This window comes from Eriocheir sinensis, unplaced genomic scaffold (assembly GCF_024679095.1).
Source record: "Eriocheir sinensis breed Jianghai 21 unplaced genomic scaffold, ASM2467909v1 Scaffold1609, whole genome shotgun sequence".
Classification (NCBI taxonomy): Eukaryota; Metazoa; Arthropoda; class Malacostraca; order Decapoda; family Varunidae; genus Eriocheir; species Eriocheir sinensis.
This window is the reverse complement of record NW_026110972.1, coordinates 1-8253: the sequence shown is the minus strand read 5'-3', so window position 1 is coordinate 8253 and position 8253 is coordinate 1.

The following is an 8253-nucleotide window of genomic DNA, read 5'->3' as shown; positions in this document are numbered from 1 at the left end:
GAGAAGAGAAGAGAGAGAGAGAGAGAGAGAGATGAGGAGGAGAGTAAGGGATGCAGCTGACGAAAACAAACAATTGTATGTGAGACGCTAAGAGATAAAAAAAAAGTTCGAACAAAGGAAGGTACAAAGGAAGAAGAATAAAGAAAAAGCAACGCAGAAAAAGAAAATGTTTTTGTGAAAGAAAAGACGAGGTGGAAGTGGAAAAGAAAAAGAGAAGCACGAAGGAAGGAAAAGAATAAAAATGAGGAAGGAAGAAGGAAGGAGTCCCAGATGGACCTGTTGGCGGTTGTGTTTCTTTATCGGTTTTATGTTAATGTTTCCTTTTTGTTTTCCAAAGTTTCTTTGATTTTTTGCTCTTTTTAATTGCCAGTGCGTGACCCTCCCTATAACTTGCAGGGGAGGCGGTGGTTGAGTGGTTAGGGTGCCGGTCCCGTGTTCCGCCATGTTCTGGATAACTCTTAATTTTGCTCTCTTATCATCCCTACTGTATAATTTTCTCTCCACAGCCATTGTCTTTTTTTGTGCTGCCTCTAGCGCCGGTAGGCTTTAGCCCGTTCGTGGCGCAGGCTAATTTTATTTAGTGGCTGCCGTGACATATGATTCTTGCTGGGCCCATGCTGGCCCCCGTGCTCCCTGATGACGAAGTCTTTGAAGTTAAGGTTGATTGAAGATCCGCACAGCATGTGAATGATCTTCCGCCACTCAACGATGACTTGAAAAATCTGCTGCGTGTTTCGGTGAGGACTTGGTCCTAGTCCGCGCTAGGTCTTCAGGCTAACCACGCCCGCGCTAACCACTCCTCCTGCACAATGATATCTAATTAGCCTTTAGGGCAATTCATATTCCCCTTCCATATCTAATACACAACGTCATACCCGACGCAATGATCTATAAAAATATTAAATTACTTTAAAATTCCTGATCAAACTTTAGGACAGTATTTCCGTTTTATTATTCCCAGGCCAATTATTTTCCGGATATAAATAATAACTGAAATTATGCGTACGAATTGTGGGCCACGACCTAGCAGTTGACTGCGAGACCACAATCAATGACCACGACCTGGCCTCAGTGGTACACGTGTCATCTACGCTCGCCATCCTTGTGCAGCTGTGCTTTCCTTGTCAGTGTTTTCCAGCATATCCTGAGGCTGCCCTGTTGCTGCTGTTGCTGCTGCTGCTTTCGCTGCTCTGTCTACTGTTCAACACTGCTCTGCTAAGTGTTAATTATGTTATACTACTCACAACACATTCCCCTACTGCTGCTTGTCCCCTAATATCACACCCACCTCCTCCTCACATCACATTGGTGCATACAACTCCTTCTTAACATTACTACATATAATTTACAAATTATTCTCGGAAGTATTACTAGGATGTACTTGTTTCAGGCTGTAATTTTTCTTTGTTTGAACTGAACGGTAAGTTACAGAATCACCATCTATCCCGCCGCTCGTTGTCCTCTTTTCCCAAGAGACCATTTGTTTTGTCTCACTAATCTCCAGGAAAGATAGACCAACAGATGCCCTCAGTATTCAAAGACTAGCAAAGGGCAGAAATCGATTGCGGTCTTTTTGTGTCAGAGGCAAGAAACAGAATGAAGGAAAATCTGACAACAGCGATATGCGATTCATGCGTTGACACCTGACATTAAAATTTTGAGAAAGAAAAAGTCGGCACCCCAGCGTGTATGGCAGGTGTTCCTCCCCACTCTCTCATGGTGTTCCTCATCCCCTTCCTCCACCCTCCTTGGCCCTCTGTTCCTTTCGCCTCGCCACACACCCAGCAGCACTGGACGACTCCTCTCCTCTCACCCGGGCCTCCCTGCTCCTGCCCTCATTCCCCACTTATTCTCCCTCTCCCGTCTTCCCTTCCGTTCCTCTCCTTCTCCCTTCTCCTCCTCCTCTTCCCTTCATCCAAGTCTTTCCCTGCTCTTCCTCTCATTCACTCATCCTCCACCTCACCTCCCCTCCCCCCCCCCCTCCCCACAGCTATTACATCCCCACAACCCCCTCTTCTCTCACCTCCCCCTCTGTCTCCCTACCTCCCCTCTTCCCCACGCCTCACCCCACACCTCCTCCACCCCTCCGCCACCTACTCATTTCATCCCCTTCCCCTTCAACAATCCTCCCCTCCTCCTTCCTCCTCCTCCTCCCTCCTCAACGTACCTCAGGATCAGTGCTTGGTCCCATGCTCTGCTTAATTTATGTTAATAATGATATCGATGATGGGCTCACTTGCAAAGTATCAAATTTAACACAGTAACAAAAATTTAACACAATCAACTGCGACACTCGACGAAGAAGCTTTACAATCAGATCTAGATCGACTTGCACGTTGGGAATCAATGGCAAATGAAATTTAACGTTGAGAAATGCAAAGTGTTACATTGGAAAAAAAAACAATCGCGTTCGGTACGTAATGAATCGGCCAACAACTGCGGTAAATAAAGAAAACGATCTTGGAATCACTATATCAAGCGATTTAAAGCTCGGTCAGCATTGTTCAGAGGTAGTTAAAATGCGCCAAAAACAAATTGGTTGGCTTCATCGGACGAGTCTTTAATAATAAATCGGAAAAAAGTAATATTAAAACTGTATAATTCGTTGGTTCGACCCTGTCTAGAGTACTGTAATACAGTTTTGGTCTCCTACTACAGAAAAAGACGCTTAGATAGAAAAGTTGGAACGGGTCACTGAAGAGTAACAAAAGATGATTCACAAGTTTGAGAAAATTTGTCATATGAACAAAGGCAAAGTAAAATTTATTCAACCTATCAAAACGAAGAATACGAGGCGATCTAATAGAAGTGTTTAAAATGTTGAAAGGATTCAGTTATATTAATGCGGAGATTACTTTTACAATTGATCGATCAAATAGAACAAGAAGAAATCACAATTTGAAGATAAGTGATAAAAGATTCTCGTCGCACAGCTAAACACTTCTTCTTGAATCGAGTTATTAATGTTTGGAAACTCTCTACCTTGTGATGTCGTTGATAGTACAACAGTTACTGCCTTCAAGAATAGATTAGACAAATGTTTTGAATCCAACAGCAACTAAGATATTCTCATTGTCGTAATAACGTTAAATTCTTTCGAATACTAGGTGTCCTTGTCCGCTTTTATCGCCCGGTTAGTGGTAGCAGTAATGGTAGTTTCTTTCCTCTTTCACCATATAAATTCCATACGGTTTTCCATGCTGCATGGTTCTTTTCCTTTCCTGCCAGCTTTGGCTTGAGGAGCCTTCCTTTGCTTGTCCTTCATCTTCCACCTTTGATTAGATGGTTAGTGTAGCCTGTCACAAACAACCTCATAAGGACCAGCAGGTCTGTTGTTTTGTTCGTCCTTTAATGTTCACTTTTTGTTCCCTGAATGAGGTTGGGTCGGCGCGTTTCAGGAGGCGCTTCTGGACGAGGAACGTGAAAAGCTTTCAAACCTTTCAAAAACGTACCGGGCGAGGACGGGGCAAAGGCAACCAGATCAACCAACCCGTAGCGTCAGTGCGACTCACAAAAACTATGTAACTAACGACGCCTCCGACAAAGCGAACTGGTACAACTCGTCACGGCTGCATTTCTATCATGTACAAATGCACATGATTTAGTACCCAAAAAGGACGAAATTAGGGCGTATATTGCAACAGAGAAACCAGATGTGGTATCATCACAGAGACTTGGGCCCAGCTCTACTCATCTAGAATCCGAACTGTCATTCCCACTGGGTTTTGAAAGCTTCCACAAAGTCAGAAAGCACAAGAAAGGAGGAGTAGTAGTTTGCTGCACGTAAAAGTACACTCCTTCCATAAAAGCAGACAAACAGGACGCAGAGAAATACGATTTCTGTCTATGTGGAAATAACCGTAAATAACAGGAAACTAACACTTGCAACCGTATACAGGCCTCCGAAACAACAGGCAGCCGATGACACTACCCTCTATGAAGAAATTCACTCTCTAACACAAAACAAGGAAGCAATTATAATTGGGACTTCAATTGCCCTAACATTGACTGGGGACTGATGACTGGAGATCAAGAGGTAACAGGCTTATATAAATGGTGGAGGATTCGTTTCCTCCTCAAGTTGCTCAACTCCAACCAGAAAAAAACAATCTGCTGGATCTGGTATTAGTAAGCAACCCCGACCTCATTCGCGACTGTACAGTTGGTGAGGAAACTAAATGGGTGCGATCACCACTTAATCTGTTTTAATATCAACATATGTCACAAACTCATAGATAATCCGTCGAAGTGATACCAGATTACAAAAGGAAATTTCAACTTAGCCCATGCGCTGCTTCCCCTACGACCTGGGACCAACTTGGCATCACCGACAATACAATCGACAACGCTGGAACGTCTTCAAAGATAAGCTATTTACGCAAGTAGAGAAGGCTACAGTGCCTACGGAATCCAGGCGAGTAAATGGGGCTGTAGATACACCGTGGATGACCATCCAGAGAGAGATAAATAAAGGGCAGTAAACCTAAAAAGTAATGGCGCGCGAAATCAAAACTAACTCAAGGAAATTCTTCACGTACATGAGATCGAAAAGAAAGTAAAATCAATATGGGTCCCCTGACAGACGGAGACTGGATCTGTAACAACTCAGGACAGTAAACAGATGGCCAGAATCCTCAACAGTAACTTCACATCCGTATTCACAATGGTGAGGGACATCAGAAAACCATTCCGGGTCCTGACCCGCCGATGAGATCACATAGCTGGAAATTGACTCAATATGCGACCAAGAAGTAAAAGTGCTTGGACAGACTCGACACGAACAAAAGTCAACAGGGACCCAGCTTGTCCCCGCGGTTATTAATAGAGCTTGAAGCAAACAAATAACTTCAACCACTCACTAACATATTCAACCGGTCAGTTCAACTAAAAAGGTCCCGGAATACTGGAAGATGGCGAACGTAACACCGATTTTCAAAAAAGGGACCAAAAGCGTTGCATTAAACTACAGGCCCATAAGTTTTGACATCATTGGCAGGAAAAATATTCGAAAGGATTATTAGAGATAAACTTTATTGAGTTTTCTAGAAAACAATAATAGTCTCCGACACCAGCATGGCTTCAGAAACAAGCGTTACTGCTAACAATTTATTAGACTTCTTCCAAAGGTATATATAAGAACTGGGATGCCCACATCACAATGATGTTATATACCTGGACTTTCAGAAAGCCTTCGACAAGGTACCGCACGAGCGACTCTGTGAAAACTGCACTCGGCGGGCATCGGAGCCAATCTGATCGCGTGGATAAGAAGATTGGCTCACCGAAACGAAAACAACGAAGTACTACTCAACGGACAGCCTTCGATTGGCTTCCAGTCACTAGTGGAGTGCCTCAAGGGTCAGTGCTGGGACCCATCCTCTTTATCATATATATCAATGACCTAGAATCCAGACTGAAATCCACAATATCGAAATTTGCAGATGACACCAAGATGGGTGGAGATGTCCTCTACAAAGACCGACTGCGAAATAATTCAGAAAGACCTCAATCCACATTATCAGATGGTCGGAAAAAATGGCAAATGTCTTTTAATGTTGACAAATGCAAATTCATGCATTGGGTCCCAAAATAAGCAACCACACATACATCATGAATAGGAGACCCCTCTGCAAGCGATGCAGGAGGAAAGGTCTTGAGTCACTATCAAGGTGACCTGAAACACGATAATCACTGTAAAAAAGCATACAACAAGGCCAACATTATGCTCGGATTCATAGCGAGGAACTTCGAGTGTAAAACACCAGACGTGATGCTATCCTTGTATAATTCCATGGTAGATACGCACCTCCAGTATGCAGTGCAGTTCTGGTCTCCCCAATTACAGAAAGGACATTGCTTTACTGGAAAAGGATTCAACGACGCGCCACAAAGATGATTCCAACCTTCAGGGCTCAACCGTACGAGGAACGACTCAAGCGACTCAATCTCTTTACATTGGAGAAAAGACACCTACGAGGGATGTGATTCCAAGTCTTCAAGTATCTAAAAAGTTCAATAACGTCGATTACTCCAAATTCTTTGAACTGCAAACCAACTCAAGAACTAAAATAACGGTTTACCCATTCAGTCGAGTCGATGTAACACAGACATTGGAAGGAGTTTCTTTTCAAGCCGAGTCATCGCCACTTATGGAACAATCTTCCTCAGAGTAATAAATGCAGATACCATCAACTCCTTCAAATATAGAATCGACCGTCATTTCGCTGCGTCCAGGAGTAAGCTGAATAACGAGGGGCTTCCATCTACTCCTCAATATCAGGGTACTTTCATCTATACTACCAAGCCCCAAGTGGCGGTCGAGCAGATTAAATCACCCAAACAGGCGACCTCGTAATGAGCCAATAAACTTTCTGTTGCCTGCATTTCCATATTCCCATGTTTCCATGTTTCCCTTTTGCCGCCCTCCCTTTTCCTCCTGTAGTAAACCCTTCCTCCTACTGGCCTCCGTTTCTAAGAGGAAAGACCTGGTGAGGCCAGGAAGTCAAGTCTGAGCTTATTGACAGGTGCTTTTGTTCAGGGATAAGGAAAATAGGCTTAGAGTGTGCTTTTCCCAGGCGGGTACACAACAAGTATCTGACAGGATGGAGGAAGTTTCAGCAGAGATGGACACAGCCTTATCGTCTTCTGCAGTTTCAGTGGTAATGACATCGGAAGAGTGAGAGGCAGATAGATATTTAGGCGATTTAGGGAGTCGTTTGGGAAAGTGAAAGATTTCAGTGGACTTACGGTCGTGTGTGATGTTGCCGGAGGAGGGGTAGGGTGAGGATGGATTTCCAGGGCCCCTAAGCATGGTGAACAGTAGGCTGGCGGCTCACTGTAAGCGTAATGGTTGGCTTTTCATAGATAACTGGAGCCTTTTCGAATAAGGAACACCTTGTATACAAGGATGCAGTACACCTATCCTCCCAGGGTTGAGGTTCTCGCAGACTCCCTCGAGCGATCACTTAGCCTACCTGAAGGATTATTTAGGATAGGCGAGGAGGGCCTATCGTCCGTGGATGTACTTCGCAAACGGTAGGCTAGGAATTAAAGATAAATCAAAGAGATGCAACAAGGATGGTCTGTCTAACGGCTTATTGGCACGCAACAGTCTGACGTCTCTCAGACACCAAATAGATCTACTGAAGGGAGAGCATGTGTCGAGAATTTCGACATTATAGCAATCACTGAAACATGTCTTTTCTGTTGGATATTGCAAACAAAAACGGAATTGGAAATATATGGTTATGAGATGTTTCACAAGGATAGAAAACCAAGCGGGGGATGGGGGTGGAACTCTGATAAAGGAAGACACGTGAACGTTCCGCTTCAACAATTATGTCCAAAAAAAAACTGACGACTCAAACTCAGTTTGGGTGGACGTCCACAGAAGGGAAAGACGAACTAACTCTAGGGGTTCTATACAGGCCACCCTACCTAAGCAGGCAGGACACAGACATATTACTAAAAGAGGTTGGCAGGGGCAGGTAGGAGCAAAATGTCTCCATCATGGGAATTTCACTATGGGAATATTGGTGGGAAGGCGTGGTGGGAGATCTAGGAGTCTGAGGATTTTAAAGTATTACCTGAGATAATTTTCTCAAGCAGACAGTAACTGAGCCCACCAGAGGTAACAACATTTTGGACTTAGTCTTAATTAACAACGAGAATATGATCAATGAGCGGCTTGTAGAAGTTGGGGGAGAGCTAGGCGGTAGTGGTCACAAGAGATTATTTTAACTGAGACTTATGGGCAGTGACCCAAGAGCTCAATCAGCACTTTAACTTCAATTTAAGATATCAGCATGAAATTGGCGAGTTACTTACCTGCTTCAGCCAATGAAAAAGTAAGTTAATGTGACGCCACTGATTTCCAAAAAAGGAAACAAATCAACAATATCAAATTATCTTCCAATTAAACTTCTTTTTCATCAAGTTGTAGGCAAGATGTTGGAGTCCCAATTATAGCCGAGGCATTCAGGACCATCTAGACTAGAGAAGCATGGTTTAATTCATGACTAACAGCATGGGCTCACGAAGAGTAGGGTCTTGCCCTATGCTAATCTGTTGTCCTTCTACACTAAAGTAATCGAGGCGGTTGACAGAGATGAAAGCTATGACATATTATGTCCATTTTCGTAAAGCGTTCGACAAAGTCCTCATCACCCAGGTATTACTAAAATGACAGGCTCACGGCGTAGATGGAAAGTCTTGAACTGGATCAGGCGTGGCTTGATGGTAAAAGCAGATTGT